This window comes from Oryctolagus cuniculus, chromosome 9 (genome assembly GCF_051225735.1).
Source record: "Oryctolagus cuniculus isolate XC-2025 breed Fujian yellow rabbit chromosome 9, ASM5122573v1, whole genome shotgun sequence".
Classification (NCBI taxonomy): Eukaryota; Metazoa; Chordata; class Mammalia; order Lagomorpha; family Leporidae; genus Oryctolagus; species Oryctolagus cuniculus.
The window spans coordinates 89,273,314-89,296,147 of NC_142875.1; the positions used below are offsets into that span (position 1 = coordinate 89,273,314).

At 44.3% G+C, this 22,834-nt stretch overlaps 1 protein-coding gene and 1 pseudogene across 45 annotated transcripts in view; one reads left to right on the forward strand and one right to left on the reverse strand.

The window, feature by feature from the left end:
• Nucleotides 1-22,834, forward strand: part of MICAL3 (microtubule associated monooxygenase, calponin and LIM domain containing 3) — a 232,899-nt gene that overhangs the window by 31,353 nt on the left and 178,712 nt on the right. The gene's annotated exons all lie outside the window — the stretch shown is intronic.
• On the reverse strand, nt 12,879-13,328 carry LOC100354486 (small ribosomal subunit protein mS33 pseudogene; annotated as a pseudogene).

A 22,834-nucleotide genomic window follows, 5' to 3' on the forward strand; every position in this document is an offset into this window, starting at 1 on the left:
AGAGAAGATAAGGAGAGGGAAGAGCCCCAGACAGTGCCGGTGCTTCAGGTTAGAGACATTCTCAGCCCCCTGTTGGTCCAGCTGGTCTTGCTTTCCGCATGCCAAGAATATGACTTGGTCCTAAAAAACCCAGAGATAGCCGATGCCTTAGATGCTCCCTGACTGCCATAAGCATTGTTAATTGTTCTCAATGTCTCCCAAGAATGCCAGTGTCACCACACCAGTCACCTCTGTGGTCTTGGCTTCCAGATGTGTTGGGCACATGGTGGCTCCTGCAGTAGCTGGATAGGATACCCTTCTGTTTGTCAGGGTGTAGGTAAAGCTATTTTTTTGGGGGTAACCATTCTGATTCAACGTCAGATCTACATGGAAGTTGCAAGCAGAACTAGGAGCTCTCTTCCATATCTGTTACCTAAATTTATTGGATTTTGTTAATTGTTTTCATTTGCCCCAGTTGCTTTATCAGTCTCCCCTTATTTGCATATGTGTGGTAGGTAGGGGGAGGCATTTTTTTGATAATCAAAGGCACTGTTCCTCTTATGCTAAATACACTTCTAGTATCTAATTGTTTTTGAAGCCAGCATCCAGCCAATAGTTGTTACCTGTATATTACCTGCTGTATGTCATTGGTGATGCAACAGATGTTATGTCACACAGGTAGGCAATCCTTGTCTGTCTCTGGAGCCTACAGGCCCTGGCAGTGATTCTCCAGCACCCATACTGGGGCTGCTCAGTGGGGCAAGACCTGCAATTGCCTGAAAGGAGGAGCCCCAGGGCTGACAAATGACCCGTAGTGCCAAGCTGCCATAGGGCAGCTGTGGTGTTTTACTGCACATAGCTCCTGCTCTTCTACCACCTTCCTGAGGAAAGTAATCTCCCAGACAGAGCACAGCCACAGCACATTTTCTCTTTTACCCTCTCCTGCATTTTGTCTCAGCTATGGGAAAGGGTTCTTTGAGTCTGGATTTTTTTTCCCCCAGGCTTGATCTGGAAAATAATTTGTAAATAAATTGGAGTAATTTATTTCGGAAATTAAACCAGAGGAAAAACATACCATTTCTGATTTAGCTCCCAAATGGACTTTCTTTTGGCTATTTTAATGGGATTAAAACCAGAAATGGGGAAGTGTCTGATGCATATTCCGTAATTCTTTATGAGCAGCTTGCTTAGCCCAGTGGGAACTATGGAGAATGAATCCAGATACTGCACATGATAACTGGGTGACTTACTGCATTGAACTAAATTCTCTGTGACTTCTTTGGGTATCTAGGCTTTGGCTGAAGCCTGCAGCTGTCACTGGGACCCTACACTGTGTTTATGTATTACTGTACCTTTAACAGTCCAGTCTTGTGATACAGGACTGAATTCCAGGAGTTAAGTGACTTCTGTGTCTTTAGTCCATAAGGTGTAGTGCTAGGCATGACAATGGCTGGGAAGGTTACAGAGGAGCAAGAAGTGCGGGTTATCTCTGCTTTCCTAATCTCCTAGTTTAAATAAGGAAACCTTGGGCTTGGCTGAGACATTTAGTGGTTCTGGGTCAGTTTTGCTGTTTGTTGGGTAGAGATGTTGGCTGTCAACCAATTTAAAGGTGTGTACTGAGGGTAAAGTCTGAGTGTGAAATTAAGCAAGCATACCTTGAAACAGAATGCAGGCACTGTTTATGTATTGCTGTTTCCTTAACACTTCCTGAGGAGTCCTCCCACTAGGGTCGGAGGACCAGTGGGCAGAGATCTTGAAAGTCATATGAGGGGTGGCCGTTTGGCACAGTGATTTAAGATGCCACTTGGAGGGGCCGGCGCCATGGCTCACTTGGTTAATCCTACGCCTGTGGCGCTGGCATCCCATATAGATGCTGAGTTCTAGTCCCGGTTGCTCCTCTTCCAGTCTAGCTCTCTGCTGTGGCCCGGGAAGGCAGTGGAGGATGGCCCAAGTGCTTGGGCCCTGCACCCGCATGGGAGATCAGGAGGAAGCACCTGGCTCCTGGCTTCGGATCGGTGCAGCGCTGGCTGTAGCGGCCATTTTGGGGGGTGAACCAACGGAAGGAAGGCCTTTCTCTCTGACTGTCTCTCTTGTCTATAATTTTACTTGTCAATAAAAAATAAAAAAAATAAATAAAAAAAAGATGCCACTTGGAGCTTCTGCCTCCATATTGAAGAGCCTGGGTTGGAGTCTGGCCCTGATCCAACTTCCTGCTGATGTGTGTGCACTCTGAGAGGTACTTGGGTCCCTGCCACCACGTTGGAGACCTGAATTGAGTTCCAGGGTCCTGGATTCATCCTGGCCCAACCCTTGCTGTTTTGGGCATCTGGGGAGTAAGCCAGCAGATGAAAGATTGATCTCTGTCTCTCTGTGCTTTTCACATAAGATGAAAATGAGAAATTTTAAAAAGTTGTAGGACAGGAACTTCTCGTCCTTTTGGACCACGATATTCATGGAATCTACAAAGCAAAGCAGACAGATCCAGCAGACATCAACCAAGAAATGCCAGGGACAGGCAAGGGAGTAGAGGTCACAGAGTCCACAATTCACTTTGTATATCAAGATAAATTACAAAAGAGCAGCTAGAGCACACCAGGAAGATGTAGAGAGTCAGGTGCAGACTACGTATGAGAATTGTGCTGCATTGCTGTCCCCTCGATCTCTCTGCTCAAGCTTTCTGATCTGTACCCCAGACATTCCAGGTATATCCCCTGCCTTGGGGCCTTTGCACAGACTCTCTACTCTCCCAGAAACAATCACTGTAGATATTGCATAATCAGTCCCTTAGCCCTTGCATGTCTTGGCTCAGATGTTACCCTCTCCATGAAACTTCATGCTCCTCAGATGAAAATTTCTCCTTCCAGTACTTCAGATGCCTTTTACACTGCTTTACATTTTCATGTTTCAAGAGCATGCCTTGTCATTTATGTAGGTGTGTTGCGGCATCATAGGCTTGGCTCTAGAGCTAGACTTCCTGCGTTTCTGTTCTAATTTCACCATTTACTACCTATGTGGCCTTGCATAGATTATTTAACCCCTGTGGTCTTTGTTTTCCATTTGTAAGAATAATACTTAACCAACAGAATCTTATGAAGATTAAAATGAATTAATATTTATAAAATGCATACCATAACACCTGGCATGAAGTAAGCCCAATGTAAGTATTTGATAAATACAGCTTTTGTTGTCTTGTTTCTTCCAACTAAATTGCACGTTCATGAGGTCAGAGAGCTTTATCTGTTCTGTCCTGTAACAGATCCCTGGCACTCTGAACAGGGCCTGAAACAGACAGGCAGTGAGGATGTGTTGAGTGAATGGGCTGTGGGCTGAGTTGTTGTGGAAAGGCATCAGGAATCAGTGAGGTATAGGCCTGTAGAGTCTATCTGATTTCCCATTCCAGCCCTGCACTTCATGGTTGTGTACTTTTGGACCATGTTAGCATCACTGAGTCTTGTGCTAATAATGCCTTCTTAGTGGAAGTAATAGCAAACTAGATGAAAGAATGCACAACAAACACTAAGCACGGTATCGTCAGCCTGGTTGGTAGCAGATGGTCAGTAAATATGAGTTCTTTTCCTTCCTTGGCATCCCTGGAAGAAGTGAGTCAGCAGCTGGCCCTCAGGGTAGTGAAGGAAGTGGGTTGTTAGGGAGGAGCAGGGGAAATCCTGAGTCTAGGTGTAGAGAGAGGGACAAAAACAAAATGTTGCACTGAGCTGTAACCACTGCAGAGCAGCCTGCCTGGAGTGGTTCATAAGTAGGAGCTGTTTATTGTCAAACTTCAGTGCTAAGATGAGGGTTTGGACTTGTTTTTTGATAACGTTAGAGAAGTGTGAAAATAGAGCAGGGAACTCCTTCACTCAGAGTCAGTTGTTTGTATTTTGCCCCATTTGCTTCTTCTCTTTGGATTGTTTTTCCGGAACTATTTGTGACCCAGTTAAAGACATTGTACCCCTTGGCTACTAAGCCTTTCAGTGTTTATTGCCAGGAGCAGGAATATTCTTTGTGATTTTGATAGAAGGACTCAGTGTAGTCCTTACATAAGGAAGTGGCCTTATGTGCAAAGTATTTGGGGAAGGTGGACTGGAGGCCTGGAGGGAATGGTTTCCATCATGGCTGATGAGGACCATATAGTGACAGAAATGGGTCCAGTAACAGCAAGTGGAGTTTTGGGTATGCACCGCCTAGGATAGGGTGAGGGAAAGGAAGAGGAAGAGAGGAAAAAGGTCTTGTAACAGTACTGCCTTCTGGGGGCAGGGCAGCCTCCTGTAATCTAAAACGGCCAATTCAGCCTTAAATTTATGCTTGGGAAAATGAAACATCTCCTCCCCCTTTTATTCATTTTATAACCTACAGAAGATAAAGTTCCACCAGATCCTGGCTGATATGGATACAGTCTCTCCCTGCATTCTTACAGTAGTGGAAATGATATGTTTGCCTTTATGGAAGGCTTGAGGTTTGGGATACACAGTGTGAATGTGAGGATTCTGAAGTTGTCAATAACTGGGTGAAGTACTTTAGATTTTTGTCATGGATATAAGTGGTAGAAGTGAGCATGCAGGTAGGCCCATATGGATTTGGGAGTCATTAGTGACAACCAAGGCAGTATTAAGAAACTTGGTTCTGGGCCTGTTGCTGTGGCACAGCGGGTTAATGCCCTGGCCAGAAGCTCCCGCATTCCATGGGGTGCCAGTTCGAGACCTGGTTGCTCCACTTCCGATCCAGCTCTTTGTTATGGCCTGGGAAAGCAGTAGAAGATGGCCCAAGTCCTTGGGCCCCTGTACCATGTGGAGACCCGGAAGAATCTCCTGTCTCCTGGCTTTGAATCGGCACAGCTCTGGCCGTTGCGGCCAATTGGGGTATGAACCATTGGATGGAACACCTCTCTCTCTCTCTCTCTCTCTCTCTCTCTGCCTCTCCTCTCTCTCTGTGTAACTCTGATTTTCAAATAATAAATTTTTAAAAATAAAAAAAGAAACTCGGTTCTTAACAACTGTGGGGAAGCTGGTAGGAAGTGCAAGACTACAACCAGCCTGAGGGGCAGGGAGGATCCATGGTGAAACTGGGAGAGGTGTGAAGATTGAAGGGAAAAGAATGAGGAAGAGTAGTCCCAGACTTAGCTACAGGTGGCACAGGGAGCAGATGGGTTCCCAGCCATTACCAGCCCAGTGCCTTCTGGGGCCTGGAGGTACTTATTGGGCTCTGTTTTCTACAGACCCAAAGCCAGGACTCACAAGCTTTAAGAATACTCTGTGAATAGTGGCACCCATGGTCCTAAGCCAAATAAGACTGTTGAGGGATTTAAAAATCACTTCCAGCTATCTACATATTTTGGTGGAAGAAATACCTCAAGGAGAACTCGTTAAAGAAGGTATCTTATATTTGAGAATATGCTAAGTATTTAAAAAAAAGACACACACCCCTTTTAAGAAGGCAATAGTATGTTATATGGAAGATTATACTATTCCTTCTAGCTTTCAAAATTCCCAGCTGTAGAAGTCTTATTTCCCTATGGAATAATATACTCTTAGCAGAAATTTAAGTATAGGATGATACTTTGTTTTCACAAATATGACTTGAGCACCTTTGTGTTCTGAACACTGGGCATACTGGTAATGAACCATAGCCTGCTAGAGCCAGCTCCTACCCTGTTGTTAAATTTTCAAGGAATTTTGCAAGTTGATTGTTGAATACAGCCATTATTACAATTAAGTAAATTATATTAAAGACAAGGTGATAAGAACAACTCATCATATCATTATTTTAGCATTACATATGCTGTTACACCCACTGTATCTATATAAGGGAATTACTGTTCACATAGTAATATGCTATGGTTCATCTCTTTCCAACTGTGCATTCCGATGTCAAGTTAGGGGCTTGACAGGAGCCATGGTAGAAGAATTTCCTCCACAGAAGTGTGCAAACACTACAAATCAGGGCTTGGTTTGTTGTTTTGTTCATTGTCCAAAAATGATAGAGGGGCAGGTATTTAGCCTAGTAGTGAAGATGCTTGCATTCCATGTTGGAGAATCTGGTTTTGATTCCCATCTCGAGTGCCTGACTCCAGTTTTATGCTCATGCAGACCCAGGGAGGCACTGGTGATGGCTCAAGAAATTGGGTTCCTGCCTCCCACAGCAGAGACCTGGATTGAATTCCTAGCTCCCAGCTTTGGCCCAGCTCTACTCTGTTGAGCAGGCATTTGGAGAGTAAAACAGCAGATGGGAACTTGCTGTCTCTCTGTCTCTGTGCTTCTCAAGAAAATTTTTAGAAAGTAATAATTTTAATGTGTATTCTTCTAGTGGTTGGAAACTAGTGTCTGATTCGGGAAAGAAGTTGTTTTTATCAGCGATGGGCTTTTGGCACAGTAATTAAGAAGTTGCTCCTATCATGTTTTATGCATATCTTCCTTGTTTCATTTTTTTCTCCTTCAAATCAATGAAAGTATCAGCTAACAAACAACTTGTTTGTCAGTTGCATCCATAAGTTGGCCACAGATATGAGACCAAAAAAAAAAAAAAAAAGAGAGAGAGACAAAAGTCTATGAATATGTCCAATGAGAATCAATTGGCTATATGGTATTTACAATACAGAGTATTGTATATTTATCATTGATTATGTTATCATGGCATATTACAGTATGCTTGTTGCTGTAGTTTGTTACCAGTGTGTACTCTATAGCTTTTACATCAGTAAACTTGATAATAAATATATGCACATGTATACACACATGTTTTTGGAGACCAGATGTTAAGTCTGTGTCACATGGCATCACACTGGAAACCTTCAGGGAGTCTGCTGCATCTGTATGGGTGGGAGATAAACAGATAAGCACAGATACAGGTCTGTGAAAAGCATTGATGAAGGACTAGTATGGGGTCAGGGAGAGTATATGACAGAGTCTTTACTCCGGGTTGGAGGGGCAAATCAGAGAGGTGATAGCTGAGTCAAGAAGGTGACTGGCAAGTGGACCCACATCTGGGTGAGGCGTGCAGGCTGGAGAGACAGATGGGCAACTCATGTGCTGCAGTGTAGTGATAAGAGGGCCAGCGGCAGGAGTTCTGGAAATGAAGGTGGGTGTGAGCGACGAGAGTGTGTGGGGCTTGTAGATCATGTGAAAGTCATGTTAACAAACTAAAGATTCTACCTTCAGGCAGGTGGCCACAGACACTAAAAGGCTTCTAAAAGAGGTGTCAAAGTAATTTTTTTTTTTTTTTTGTGACGGGAATGCTTAAATTCAACAAGTATAAATTGTCTGCTTACTGTGTGCAGGACTTAGCTAATGGCTCTCAACAAGCCATCAATTGTGAACATTTTCTGTGCCCTCTAGGAGTGTGTTACACGGTGGGAGAGCCAGACGTGTGTGCAGCCAACAGTAATAGATGGCAGATCTGAACCAGTGCTGTGGAGGAAGCCATTGATTCTGATGGCAGTGTGGGGAAGGCTGAATGGACAAAGCAGCATAGTAGTTTGCAGTAATTTACTTAGGGGCCCCAGAAGAGTATCCCACCTTTAACAGAAAGTCCCAAGTTTTTATTTTCTAATATATGTCCATCATTTACTGCCTTGACATATGTGATTACTTCATGAATGTTAATTCTACCTCTAGCCAGACACCCCTAGATGGGCCAATTCCATGCTTTCCCCCGTGCCTCGTGAGCTCAGATTACTTATGTGCTTTTGGAAACTGTTTTTTTATTCTCACCAACAAAGTCTCCTAGCATCCAAGCTAAGAAAAGACTTTAGACAGAGAAGATCATCCCAGAGTTTGTGGGAGAGTAGACTGTGTGCTAGGCTGGGAGAAGGTGCTAAAGTGGGGCTCCTGTCTCCTCTAGTTGGGGAGTCTGTGAATACAGTGGGGGAATTCCTAATGAAATGTTTAGTGAAAAGATCAATACCTCTACTCTGTTTTACCAACACTTATTGAATACATCTGTATACCAGGCCCTGTGTTAACTTTAGAGAATACAGTGTTATTATGGCCAGCGCCGCGGCTCACTAGGCTAATCCTCCGCCTTGCGGCGCCGGCACACCGGGTGCTAGTCCTGGTCGGGGCGCCGGATTCTGTCCTGGTTGCCCCTCTTCCAGGCCAGCTCTCTGCTGTGGCCAGGGAGTGCAGTGGAGGATGGCCCAAGTACCCCATCGGATCAGTGCGGTGCGCCGGCCGTGGCGGCCATTGGAGAGTGAACCAATGGCAAAGGATGACCTTTCTCTCTGTCTCTCTCTCTCACTGTCCACTCTGCCTGTCAAAAAAATTAAAAAATATTTATTTATTTATTTGACAGATGGAGTTATAGAGAGAGGGAGAGAGAGGTCTTCTATCCTCTGGTTCACTCCCAAAATGGCTGCAAGGGCTGGAGCTGGGCTGATCTGAAGCCAGGAGTCAGGAGCTTCTTCCAGGTCTGCCATGTGGGTGCAGGGGCTTGAGCACTTGGGCCATCTCCTACTACTTTCCCAGGAGCATTACCAGGGAGCTGGATTGGAAATGGAGCAGCCAGGACCTGAACTGACACCCATTTGGGATGTGGGCTTAACCTACTATGCCACAACACTGGCCCCCCTCAGGTTTTTAAAAGTAGCTTTATTATATAATCCACTTACTATGCAGTTTATTCATTTCGATGGCACAATTCAATGATGTTTAATATCTTTAAAGTTGTGCAACCATCACTACAATCAATTTTAGGACATTTTTCTCATCTCCCAAAGATCCCTTTCCCTATCTCCAAGCAACTGCTCATTTACTTCCTGTCTCTAGATGTGCTATTCTGGACATTTCACATGCCATTCTGGAACTGCACAATACTTTCCTTTTGTGATTGGCTTCTTTAACTTAGCTTAATACCATCAGATTTCATCCATGTTGTAGCAGGGCTGAGTGCTTCATTTCCTCATATGGCTGAATAACATTCCATTGTATGGATTTACTACATTTTCTTTCTCCATTCAACAAAATCGATAGACATTTGGTTGTTAGCACTTTTGGATTACTTGGAAATGATGCTGCTGTGAACTTTGTTGTACAAGTTTTTATGTGGGCAAATGTTTTCGTTTCTGTTGGAGACCCACCTAGGGGTGAAATTGTTGGGTCATTTGGGAACTCAGTTTAACAAACTGTTTTCCAAGGTAGTTGCACTGTTTCACATTCCTAGCAGCAGTGTAGGGGTGTTCTAGTTTTCCTATATTCTCAGCAGCATTTGGTATTGTCCATCTTGAGTATAACCTTCCTAGAGGGTATTGACCGTTCATTGTGGTTTTGGTTTGCATTTCCCTGGTGATTAATAATGCTAAGTACATTTTCATGCGCTTAATGGTCTTTTGTGTATTTTCTTTGGGGAGATGTCTGTTCATATCTTTTGACCAGTTAAAGATTGGGTTACCTTTTTATTGAGTTGTAGGAGTTCTTTATATGTTCTGGCTACAATATAATGTAGGAAATACAATTCAATATAAGTATCATCGTATATCAGATATATCAGATATATGATTTCTCTATCATATGGGTTGTCTTTTTACTTTCTGCTTTGAAGCATGCAAACTTTTAATTTGGATGAAGTAAAATTTTCCCTCAGTTCTTTTTGAGTAAACTTAGATTTAGATGTCAGATTACTATACTTTCAGGTGTTTTCGTTATATTTAATGAGTCTCTAGAGCTGACTGATCTCCTAGAGTCTCATAATCTTTAATACTCATTTTTATGTTTGTTGACTTTGTTTTAGCTTTTAGAAACTTAAACCCCTATGGAAGCAGAGGCTAGGCTGCAAAAGCTCCTTATAACAATTTTATTCACCATGATGCTGATTTAAAAAAAAAAAACAAAAAACATAAACTGGTTACTGCTGGACATATGGGGGACCAGTCTTCAGGGAATAGCTGAAGGTTGGACCAAGTGCATTGAGATTGTATTTAAGTGCAGTCAGGAAAATGGAGCAATGTTGGTTCCCGTTGTAATCTTAACTCCCTTATGTTATCTAATGAAAATTTTCAGCTCTCTTTATGCTATTGTAACACAGGAAATTTAATAAAGAACTACATCTGGGTTATGTGGAGAAGTTGCCAGAATAAAAATTTAAACTATTCCCTACTCTAATCCCTACAGCATATTTTAGCAGTCCACCTTCTTGCTAAACTGCTCAGGCAAGATTAAAAAGAAATAAAACATTTCACTTGTATAATAATGTTCTATTGACTGTCCTATTTGCTGCCTTCTTTGAGCCACATAGCACTTTTTTTTTTTTTTTTAAAGATTGATTTATTTATTTGAAAGGTAGTGTGACAGAGAGAGGGAGAGAGAGAAAGAGATCCTCCATCCACTGGTTCACTCCTCAAATGGTTGCATTGGCCGGGGCTGGGCCAAGCTGAAGTTAGGAGCCTGGTACTCCATGTAGGTCTCTCACATGGGTGGCAGGGACCCCAGTACTCAGGTCATGTTCTGTTGCTTTCCCAAGTGCATTAGCAGGGAGCTTGAATCAGGATCCAGAGGTAGGTATTGATCCTAGGCACTCCAATATTGGAGACAGGTTGATGTCTTAACTGTTGGGCCAAAGCCTCACTCCTAGCAAGTAATTTTGTTGTTGTTGTTTTTTTTAAACATTTATTTAATAAATATAAATTTCCAAAGTACAACTTTTGGACTATAGTGGCTTTTTTCTCCCATAACCTCCCTCCCACTCACAACCATCCCATCTCCCACTCCCTCTCCCATCCCATTCACATCAAGATTCATTTTCAATTATCTTTATATACAGAAGATCAATTTAGTATATACTAAGTAAAGATTTCAACAGTTTGCACCCACACAGAAACACAAAGTATAAAGTACTGTTTGAGTACTAGTTATGCTGTTAATTCACATTAAGGACAGAGATCCTACATGGGCAGTAAGTGCACAGTGACTCCTATTGTTGATTTAACAATTGACACTCTTATTTATGACGTCAGTAATCACCCTAGGCTATTGTCATGAGTTGCCAAGGCTATGAAAGTCTTTTGAGTTCGCCAACTCCGATCTTATTTAGACAAGGCCATAGTCAAAATGGAAGCTCTCTCCTCCCTTCAGAGAAAGGTACCTCCTTCTTTGATGGCCCCTTCTTTCCGCTGGGATCTCACTACAGAGATCTTTCATTTAGTTTTGTGTTTGTTTTTTTTTTTTTTTTTTTGCCAGAGTGTCTTGGCTTTCCATGCCTGAAATACTCTCATAGGCTTTTTAGCCAGATCAGAATGCCTTAAGGGCTGATTCTGAGGCCAGAGCTAGCAAGTAATTTTTAAGCAAAGCATGGTCCTGTATTGCCATTTTGAATGGAACTGCATCTGATCAAGTAGATGATAGTGGATGACAATGACATCTTGGTTTGTTCTTGCCTTTCTCTTCTGTGGAGCTTGGGACCATTTCTATATGCCATTGTGATCACAAGGGCAACATGAGACTGATAATTCTTTCAGAGAAGTCACCCTTAGAATGGTTTTACAATCTGTGTTCCTTTAGTTCCTTTTGCCTAGTTTGTGTCTGCCAAGGACATATTTTCATACTTTGGATTTGGTTAAATGTGAGGGTCCTTAGAACCAGACTGCTTGGGTTCAGTTCCATCCTGTACTACTTAGTAACTGTGTGACCTTGAATAAATTGCTAAATTTCTGTTTCTTTATAAAATGTGGATAAAAATCATTATATCATGATTTATTGCGAGGATTAAGTGAAATCTTATGTATAAAGTTCAAAAGAACAGCACATAAAACAATGTTCGTAGCTTAGTAAGCACATATTAAATGTTAGGTGCTGGGGCCAGTGTTGTAGTGAAGTGGGCTAAGCGCCGCCTGCGGTGCCAGCACCCATATCAAGTGCTAGTTTAAGTCCTAGCTTTCTGCTTCCAATCTGGCTTCCTGCTGATGCTCCTGAGAAAGCAGCCGAAGATGGCTCAAGTATACATGGGCCCCTACCATTCATATGGGAGATCAGGTTGGAGCTCCTGGGCCAGGCCTAGCTGTAGTGACCATTTGAGGGGTAAACTGTGAGTGGAAAAATCTCTGTATATATCATTCCTGCTTTCTCTCTGTGTTACTGTACCTTTCAAGTAAATAAATAAATGTTTAAAAGAATGTTTAGGTTCTAACTGCTGTTGTTATGAACAACTATTAATGTGGGACCAGGTTGGGGAACAAGGATGGAGGGATGACTCACTGCCATCACTTTCTTTCTTTCTTTTTTTTTTTTTTTTAAGATTTATTTATTTGAAAGTCAGAATTACAAAGAGAGAGGAGGAGGAGGAGAGAGAGGAGGGGGGAGAGAGAGAGGGAGGGGGAGGGAGGCCTTCCCAGGCCATAGCAGAGAGCTGGATCGGAAGTGGAGCAGCCAGGACTTGAACCAGCACCCACATGGGATGCTGGCATGGCAGGTGCTGGCCCCTGAGTCTGGCTTTTTCTTTTGTAGCATTTAATACAATTGTAAGTAATAGTAGTAATTGAATTAAGTAGTAGTCTCTTCCATAGGATTGAAAGTTCTATGAGATAAGGCTTGCTTCTCTTGTTAACCACTGCACTAGTAGGGCCCAATACCTTCTGCACAGTAAACAGGTATTTAATACTCTTTCAGGTGGTTGTTTAATCCACCCATTTCTTATTAGGTATTCTCAGAGGAGCAGGTGGAGAGGCAGAGTTTGTGGGCTTGAAGGTGGAGACAGTGGCTGAATGGCAGAGAGGAAAGAAGTCAGGGTTAAGTTAGTGGGGAGGCAGGAAGAGCGAGGAGGAAACTCTGACACTCAAGGAGGCTTCCCTCTACTCCCGCCCCAAACAAGTCATCAGACAGTAATTTATATATCCATTTCATTAGTTAGGTGAACATGAGATTATAAAACCAACACCGAGTAATTCTGCAGAATTAGAGTGCTTCCCTGGGTTAGACGTGGGCATGGAGGTGACCGTGTTCCTCCAGCTAAGCTCCGTGGAGAACGAGGCATCCGCGTGCAAACACACGCTCTCCTCTCCGTCGATGAGCAACTCTCTCTCCAAGGCCAGCACTACTTCTTCTTTGTGGCTCTCTTCCCTTCTCCTTTCCTGGGTTTCCCCTTCCCACGAAGCTTCTTCAGACGTACTTGCTCCTCCTTAAAATCTTGGTGCTCATCTCTGTAGAGGCCATGAAAATGGAGGATCCCCGTGAGTGCAAAGTACGTGTTGTGATTGGGATACCAGTCGTAAGTCTCCTTCCTCTTGGCCAGCGGCTGCTCACTGAACAGTTGCTCACTGAACAGTTTCACCACTTTCATAGACTTGGAGTCAGTGGGCCTGGCAACTTCTCCAAACAGCCGGGCACTCAGCCGAGAGTCATGTGCAAGGCATATTCGGAAAGTGACGACATTTCTTGGGCAGCAAGGAGCAAGAGTATCTGTACCTGACCTTTCTCACCCACCTGCCGTGGCCCCGAGGGCCCACCCGATCTCGGGCCATAGCAGAGAGCTGGACTGGAAGAGGAGCGACCGGGACAGAATCAGGCACCCCAACCGGGACTAGAACCTGGGGTGCCGGCGCCGCAGGCTGAGGATTAGCCTATTGAGCCACAGCCACTCATTGAGCCACTCATTCCACTTTGTGCCTCAAGATGAGTGCAGGGGGGCTGGCACTGTAGTGTAGTGGGTTAAAGTGCCACTTGAGACACTGGCATCCCATGTCAGAGTGTCGGTTTGTCTTGGCTGCTCTGCTTCCAATCCAGCCCCCTGCCAATGCACCTGGAAAAGCAGTGCATGATGGCACAAGTGCCTGGACTGCTGCCACCCATGTAGGAGACCTGGGTGGAGTTCCAGGCTCCTGGCTTCTACCTGGCCTAGCCTTGGCCCACTGTGTCCATTCGAGGAGTAAATCAGCAGATAGAGATCTGTTTCTCTCTTCGTCTCTCCCTCTCCCTCTGTTACTCTGCCTTTCAAATAAATAAATCTTTAAAAATTTTTCTTTCAAAAAGATGAGTGCAGGATCTGTATGTGCTCAGTTATGTATTCTCTAGAAACAAGTCCCTTACCATGTCCATGATTTGCAAAAAAATCTATTCCCATTTGGTGGATTGTCTTTTCACTTTTTTGTTGCTGTCCTTTGAGGCACAGGATTCCTTCTGCTGTGTTCTCCCACCTCTGCTCCCCTATCCCACCCCACAATCCTGTTTTCTGCATGGTGAGGCTTGGCCAGTGTGGGATGCCACAAGATATGAAAGAACAAAGGAGGCAGCAACCCCTTTACCCACATGAACACACTCCCTCCTTGCTCTCATATTCACCCAGTCGCATAGAGAAGTTAACATGAAAGGCCCATAGGAGTCAGGCTTGGAATCAGGATGAAGCTCTGCCAACAAGAATCCAGTCTGGGGGCCAGCATTGTGATACAGCAGGTTAAAGCTGCCACTTGCAATGTCAGCAACCCATATGGGTGCCAGTTTGTGTCCTGGCTGCTCTACTTCTGATCCAGCTTCCTGCTAATGGCCTGGGGAAAGCAACAGTAGATTACCTAAGTGTTTGGGCCCCTGCCACCCACATGGGAGACCGTGTTGAAGCTCCTGGCTTCAGTCTAGCTCAGCACTGGCTATTATAGCTATTTGGAGAGTGAACTAGTGGATGAAAGGTTTCTCTCTCTCTGTCTCTCCCTCTCTCTGACTTTCAAAATAAATAAATAAATCTTAAAAAAGCCCAGCCTAATGTGGGCAGCCAGGTGAGCTGCAAGCACAGCATGGGTACAGAAGGCCAGGAGTGTACAAGGCAGGAGCACGGGGTGGCTGAGCAGCAGGTATGTGGTGGTGGCGTGGGCTGCCAAGTGCCGGATTGGGTAGGTAGCTTTGGGTCTGGCAGTGCCAAAGACCACATACCCCACCGGGTAAAGTTACAGTTGCTGTGGGAACTGTGACCTTTGAATTTCCTGGCTTATGCATGGAATTTCGGTTGCATAATACTACAACAACTTGGATATTCCCCCTCCCCCCTTTTCTTCCTCCTCACTTTTCTTCCTTCTTGGAATTTAGTGTTTTATCCCAGTGAATGAGATCCTTAACTCTCTACCCCTCCTTCTCTTCTTGGGCACTTAGTCTTTTTTGCTTTCCTTCTGCTCTCCATAGAGCCTGCCAGCCAGAAGAGCAGTCCAGGCCCTGGCATATGGGAGGAGCATTTGGGAGCTGCCTCTGGAACACACTGCTGTGTGTTTTACAGTGGTGTGCATGCTTCTGAATGCACCTTGCTGTTCCTATTCACATTTTTGTTCACAGCCTCCTGCAAGGCTGGAACCTCCTCCAGGTGGCTCAGCAAAATTCTCCCTAGACTTCAGCCTCCAACTGGAGTCCTGTCCTCCCTGGGAAACCTGTATTATTTCCCCTTCCAGTGAACTGGGTGATTTAAGCATTCATTTGAGTATGTGTATTTTCTTGTTGTCTCAAGTGTTTTGTTGTTGTTTCCTTGATTAGCGAGCAGTGGGGTAGTCTGATTTCTTTTTTTTTCCACAAACTAGATTATAAGTTTTTTTCTTTTTCTTTCTTCTTCTTTTTTAATTTAAGGGAGAGAGGGGGAGAGCTCCTATCTCCTGATTTACTCCCTCAAATGGCCACGACTGCTGGAGGCCGAGAAGGAAGGGGTCAAAACTGGGAGCTGGGAACTCAATCCAGGTCCACCATGTAAGTGGCAGGGAACTCACATACTTGAGCCATCACTGCTGCTTCCCAGGGTGCATATTAGTAAGAAGCTGTATCCTAACTAGAAGGGCTGGTACAGGAACCAGGCACTCTAATATAGGATGTGGACCTCCCAAGAAATGTCTTACCTGCTGTACCAACACCTGCCGTCAATAATTTCTCATATGTTCTGCCATCTTGTCTACTTATGCATCAACATTTTTATGCTAATAGATGTGTCCACCATATTCTGTTTTGGGTCGTGTTCACATTCTGTGCTCAGACACAGCATCACACCTGGTACTTGGCAGGCCCAGAGTAAAAGCTAAATGAGTGAATCTGTAAAAACATACATATGAGGCTTTAGCGGCAAGGGAAAAGCATGGCCTGGTTGGTGATCTATCCTGCGGATTGTGCTGCAGTGGTTGATCTGCAGGAAAGAAGCTTTGTGGAAGCACTGGCAGCCCTCTTGACTTCAACTGAAGCTTCTTCAGCCCAAGGCAAAATCCATGTGCTTTTTCTCCTTTATTCCTTCTTTCCTCTGCTGTCTATTCCTTTTTAGGTTATCCTAGAAATGACTTAAGACAGCTTGGATTCTGGATCTGTGAGGAGGGTGAGGCAGGACTATTATTCTGCTCTGAGGAATTCTAGACACTTATTTTGGGATCTTTGAGATACTCACTTTTTCCTAAACTCGCATGCCCATTCTTGAGAAGCAGCCTACACTGCCTGCCAGAAGAGCTAGAAGAGGCCGGTTTGGTCTCCTCTCTGCTGACTCAGTGGGTTACAGATCGCTGCGAGGAGTGTGATTCTCCTGAATGCTTAAAGAGGACTTGCCTCGTGCACGGGGATACAATCTGTGACTTGCCTGTGACAGTGTTTAAAGAACTTTGGGGCCCAGTGAGGTAATGTGTACGGAAGCACTGTGAGCTGGAGAGGGATGAAGGAGGCGCTGTGTTAGGTCAGCATGTAATTATTAATCAGACTTTCCCTAGTCCACTCCTCTGCCCTGGGCTTGACTTCTGCTGCCACTGGGGTTGCCAGGGCTCGCAGACAAAAGGGTAGCTGGACTGGCTCTCCTTGCTGGCACAGTGGCACAGAGCATAGTAGAGAAACACTTTGAGTGACTGTCCACAGCGTGAGTAGCTGCAGACAACAGCAGGGCAGTCCCCTGGGTGACTGTCCTGGAACCTTACTTTCCCCGAGCCTCTCGCCTTTGCCCTGCTTTCTGTCCCTCAGGCAACTCAGTAGCCTTGCTACTGCTGTCTTCAGTTGGGCAAGAATTGGGGCCAGGTGGGGTTCTCCTTTGCTAGCCACCGCTCATGTTGCCCAGTGCAAGCTGAGGGTGGACACCAAGGTTCAAATCTGGCCTTCCTTGAAGAAGTAGTTAAATAGCCACGGAGCCCATGCCTGGAGGACCTGCCTTCTCCTCACCAGGTCCCACTGTCCAGGGAATGCTTTGAGAGTCAGCCAGGGTCAGAACCATGTCTGTTTTATTACAGTGGTAGGTCAGCTTATTGGCTTCTTACTAAAGATAATATTTCAACACTAATTTGAATATACATTTTAGAAATCCAAACTCAGAAGCAAAATTTGATCATTTTCCCCTCACTGCTTCTTCCTGTCCATGTCTCCTCCTCACTCCAAGTAGGCCCATTCCTCTGTAATATTCCTAGCACAGAATAGGTGCTTTAAATAGTTTTAAACTGAGGGTGGTAGGAAGAGGAGCCAAGTCCAACTGTCTTCTCAGGCTGTATAATTTATGTTTTAATTTTACAATTTTTATTTGTTTTTTAAATTATACATGTTCATGGGGTACTACTATGTGATGTTTCATTACATGTATACATTATGTAATGTCCAATTAGTGTGTATGTATTTATCCCTTTAAGCATTTAACATTTGTTTTAATGTGAAAACATCTAAAATCCTATCTTCTAGTTTTTTAAATAGAGGTTTGTACAGTATATTAACATTATCTATAGTCACTCTATTGTGCAATGGAACTCCAGAACATCTTACTGCTGTCTAGCAGTGGCCTGGTACCTGTCAGTCAGCCTTTCCCTGACCTTCCCTCCCCACTTCCCTCCTCTGCTCCTGGTAACCACCATATAAATACATATAGGTACATACACACAAATATATGTGCATATATTATTTAAAAAAAAAGATTTATCTATTTGAAAGGCTGAGTTAGAGATGGGGAGACTAAGACAGAGATCTTCCATCTGCTAGTTCAATCCCCCAAAATGGCTGCAACAGCCAGGCCTGGGCCAGGCTGAAGCCGGGAGCATGGAACTCCACCCATGTCTCCAACATTGGTGGCAGGAGCTCAGGTACTCAGGCCATCTTCTGCTGCTTTCTTGGGAGCATTAACAGGCAGTGGAATACAAAGCAGAGGAGCCATGACTTAAACCAGGGCTCTGATATAAGGTGCTGGAGTCACAAGCAGCAGCTTAACTCACTGTGCCTGCCCCACATCATTATATATATTTTTCAAAAGATTTTATTTTATTTATTTGACAGGCAGAGTTATAGGCACTGAGAGAAAGAGAGACAGAAAGAAAGGTCTTCCTTCCATTGACTCACTCCTCAAGTGGCCGCAACGGCCGGAGCTGCGCTGATCTGAAGCCAGGAGCCAGGTGCTTCCTCCTGGTCTCCCATGCAGGTGCAGGGGCCCAAGCACTTGGACCATCATCCACTGCCTTTCCAGGCCACAGCAGAGAGCTGGACTGGAAGAGGAGCAATTGGGACTAGAACCGGTGCCCATATGGGATGCCGCGCCACAGGCAGAGGATTAACCTAGTGCGCCATAGCGCCGGCCCCAACACACCATTATATTTTTAACTTCTGTCAGGTCACCTATATTTTAAAAGGTTCCATGTATGAGTGAGACCATGTGATATTTATCTTTCTGTGCTTGTCGTCTTATTTTACTTAGCATAATGACCTCCACTTCCATCTATGTGGTTGCAGATGACAAGATATCATCCTTTTTTATGGCTAAGTAATATGCCTTTGGATTTGTGTACCACATTTTCTTTATTCATTCATCAGTGGATGAATACTTAGGTTATTTCTATCTCTTGGCTACTGTGCTGCAGTAAACATGGTGATGTGGGTATCTATTTGACAGATGGATATATACCCAGGGGTGGGATTGCTGGATTAATGGTAATTATATTCTTAGCTTTTTGTGGAACCCCTATACTGTTTTCCACAATGGCTGTTAATTTACATATCCACCAACTGTGTACAAAGATTCTTTTTTTTCCACATCCTCACCAACCTTTGTTATCATCTGTCTTTGCTAATACCGAATCTTATCAGAATGAGGTGTTATGTCATTGTGGTTTAGATTTGTATTTCCCGCCGGTGCCGCAGCTCACTAGGCTAATCCTCCGCCTTGTGGCACCGGCACACTGGGTTCTAGTCCCAGTCGGGGCACCGGATTCTGTCCCGGTTGCCCCTCTTCCAGGCCAGCTCTCTGCTGTGGCCAGGGAAGTGCAGTGGAGGATGGCCCAAGTACTTGGGCCCTGCACCCCATGGGAGACCAGGATAAGTACCTGGCTCCTGCCATCGGATCAGCGCAGTGCATCGGCCGCAGGGCGCCAGCTGCGGGGGCCGTTGGAGGGTGAACCAACGGCAAAGGAAGACCTTTCTCTCTGTCTCTCTCTCACTGTCCACTCTGCCTGTTAAAAAATAAAAAAATAAAAAAATAAAAAAAAGATTTGTATTTCCCTGATGATTCAGTGATAAAGAGCAGTTTTTCATGTACCTGTTGGCCATTTGTCTGTCTTCCTGTTCGAAATGTCTGTATAGATTCTACTGTCCATTTTTAAATTGGATTATTTGGAGTTTTTTGTTTGTTTTGCTATTGAATTTTTAAAGTTTCTTATATTTTCTGGATATTAACCCCTTTTCAAATATATAGCTTTCAGATATTTTCTTCTGTGCTGTAGGTTGTCTCTTCACTTTGTTGATTTTTTTTTTTTTTATTTTGACAGGCAGAGTGGACAGTGAGAGAGAGAGACAGAGAGAAAGGTCTTCCTTTTTGCCGTTGGTTCACCCTCCAATGGCCGCCGCGGCCGGCGCGCTGTGGCCAGCGCATCGCGCCTATCCAAAGGCAGGAGCCAGGTGCTTATCCTGGTCTCCCATGGGGTGCAGGGCCCAAGGACTTGGGCCATCCTCCACTGCACTCCCTGGCCACAGCAGAGAGCTGGCCTGGAAGAGGGGCAACCAGGACAGAATCCGGTGCCCTGACCGGGACTAGAACCTGGTGTGCCGGCGCCGCAAGGCAGAGGATTAGCCTACTGAGCCGCGGTGCCGGCCATTAATGTTGATTGTTAATAAGAAACTTCTAATAAAATGATTGGATTTTAATGATTTTTAAAAGCTGAACATTTTCTAGGTAGTTTATTTATCCATTGAAACTTTTTTATTTGTGAATAAAAATTATTTTAAATTTTAAATCACTGGGCATTTAAAAATTTGTTACCCCATGCAGATTTAACCATACCTAATATCTCTTGAGCTCCTTTAATATTTCTTTTATATATTTTAATTTGAAACTGTTTTGTGGTCATACCTATTTGAGGAGTGTTGAGCTAAGGCATGCAACAAATCTTTTCTACTTTATGGATTATTGGTAGTCATGGTACTAATGCAAGGATCCTTCAAAAAGTTTGTAGAAAATAGAATTAAAAGGTAAGTTTATTTTGATGTGAAATTTTTTTGAAATCTCTAGTAACCCTTTTCCATTAACTTTTTCAAGACTCTACCATCTGTGTGGATTTAAAATTTTTTTTTCACCAAAAAACTTATTTTTTATTTCATTTTCTACAAACTTTTTTTTTTTTTTTTTTTTTTTGACAGGCAGAGTGGATAGTGAGAGAGAGAGAGACAGAGAGAAAGGTCTTCCTTTTGCTGTTCGTTCACCCTCCAATGGCCCCCGCAGCTGGCGCGCTGCGGCTGGCGCATCGCGCTGATCCGAAGGCAGGAGCCAGGTGCTTCTCCTGGTCTCCCATGGGGTGCAGGGCCCAAGCTTTTGGGCCTTCCTCCACTGCCTTTCCTGGCCACAGCAGAGAGCTGGCCTGGAAGAGGGGCATCCGGGACAGAATCCGGTGCCCCGACCGGGACTAGAACCCTGTGTGCCGGCACTGCTAGGTGGAGGATTAGCCTATTGAGCCGAGGCGCCGGCTCTACATTTTCAAGTCCTCTTTTATAACATATGTTGAATATTTGTGCATTGTTGGACCCCAGACACTGTCCTGAACACTACAAAATGGCTACTTGTTCCTAACCTCAAAATCATTATGCCCCATTCTTCCTCTGTTTCATTGTGAGAGAATGTAGTGTGAGGAAGTCTGCTTTCCCAAGGATCTGTTGGTGGCATAGCCCAGATTCAAGGCTGCATCCTTGCAATGCTGGAACCCATGCTTCCTGCAGACTAGCTCCTGGGTTGCACACCACTCGCCCTCTGAGAATTGGGAACCCCTAGGATTATGGGTCTAAATCTTGTGCCAAGGTCACTTCCTTATTCTCTCTTTTCCCCTAACATTTCCACAAAGGCAGGCCTACACACTCTGTTGCTCATTTCTCCTTTGCTCACATTATTTCCCTCCTGTTCTTTCCTTTCCTCTTCTCTCTGTTGAACTTGATCTTCAGGCCTTCAAGATCTCTTTGAATCTTTCCTGCATCTATTTACCCATTTTTTTCAGGCATTTTTTATTATAATATGTAATTAATCAAATGTTTATTAAATTGATTCTGTTAGAAGCATGTCCTCTAACCTCTACTTTCCTGAACTGCTGTTAGTGGGAGTCTGTGCTACTTGGGGCAATTGTGGGTAGTAAGTTTGTGTGTGTGTGTGTGCCCAGTGGCCAGGCCTGCAGATCTATAGAGCAGATTTCATTAAACACCATGGGTTTGAATAAATGATTTCTCAAACATATGTGCTCTACTTTTTTTTCCCTCAGCATATGTAGATACTGTTGTGATGAACAAAATACAAATTCATAGGAAAATGTTGAATTCAGAGTATCTTTTATTCATTAGGCATTCTTTTCAATCAGTAAATATTAAGGAATATACTCTACCACATAAAGATTAAAAAATTATTGATGGTAAGGAGTCTCAGCAAAATAGTATCTGTGGCTATACCATTCGCTTGGTATTTGTTGCCATTCTGCTCTTTTACTATGTGTTGTCGTGGCCTCTTAACTAGACTGTGAGCCCTTGAATATGGACCTTTGTCTTAGCTACCCTTTGTAACCCTTGGAATGCTTACATACATCAGTGCCCAGGAAGTATTTACAAATTTCATTTCTTCAGTAGATCCTATTTTCCCTGTTCCACCACTATCCATTCCACTCTGATACTTTGGAATACTTTCTTGGAGTCCTTCTTGCTTTTTTTTTTTTTTTTTTTTTTTTTTTAACAGGCAGAGTGGTGGACAGTGAGAGAGAGAGAGAGACAGAGAGAAAGGTCTTCCTTTGCTGTTCGTTCACGCTCCAATGTCCACCGCGGCCAGCGTACCGCGCCTAGCTGAAGGCAGGAGCCAAGTGCTTATCCTGGTCTCCCATGGGGTGCAGGGCCCAAGCACTTGGGCCATCCTCCACTGCACTCCCTGGCCACAGCAGAGAGCTGGCCTGGAAGAGGGGCAACCAGGACAGAATCCGGTGCCCTGACCGGGACTAGAACCTGGTGTGCCGGCGCCGCAAGGCGGAGGATTAGCTTACTGAGCCGCGGCGCTGGCCTCTTGCTTTTCTTTGCTAGCAAATAATCCCAAACCTCCAATAATTTCCTATCAATTAATTGCTCCTTCTTATTGAGCTCCAGCTGCACATTCAGCAAGCATTAGTCTGGGCTGTGGGCAGATACATAATTGAAAGAATTATTTATTGAGCTTTTTTGCCAGACATTGTGGGTGGCACTTTAGAAATGCATTCTCCCCTCAGAAATACCCTGTGAAGTAGGCACTGTTTTTATCCCCATTTATGAGCGAGTTAACCAGGAATTGGGCAGCTGAGTGTGTGGCAAAGTCAAGATTCAGTCTCAGTCCAACTCTCAAGTCTATGCTCTGAGGCCTTCTGGTATCTGTGCCTCCTGAGCATTGCACACGGTCTTCCCCTGAGGAATTTTCCACTGGGAAGCAGAAACAATGTCAGATGACACTGTGTGGCTGTGAGTCAGTGTTAAATTGTTTGGAACTGCAGCACACCTCA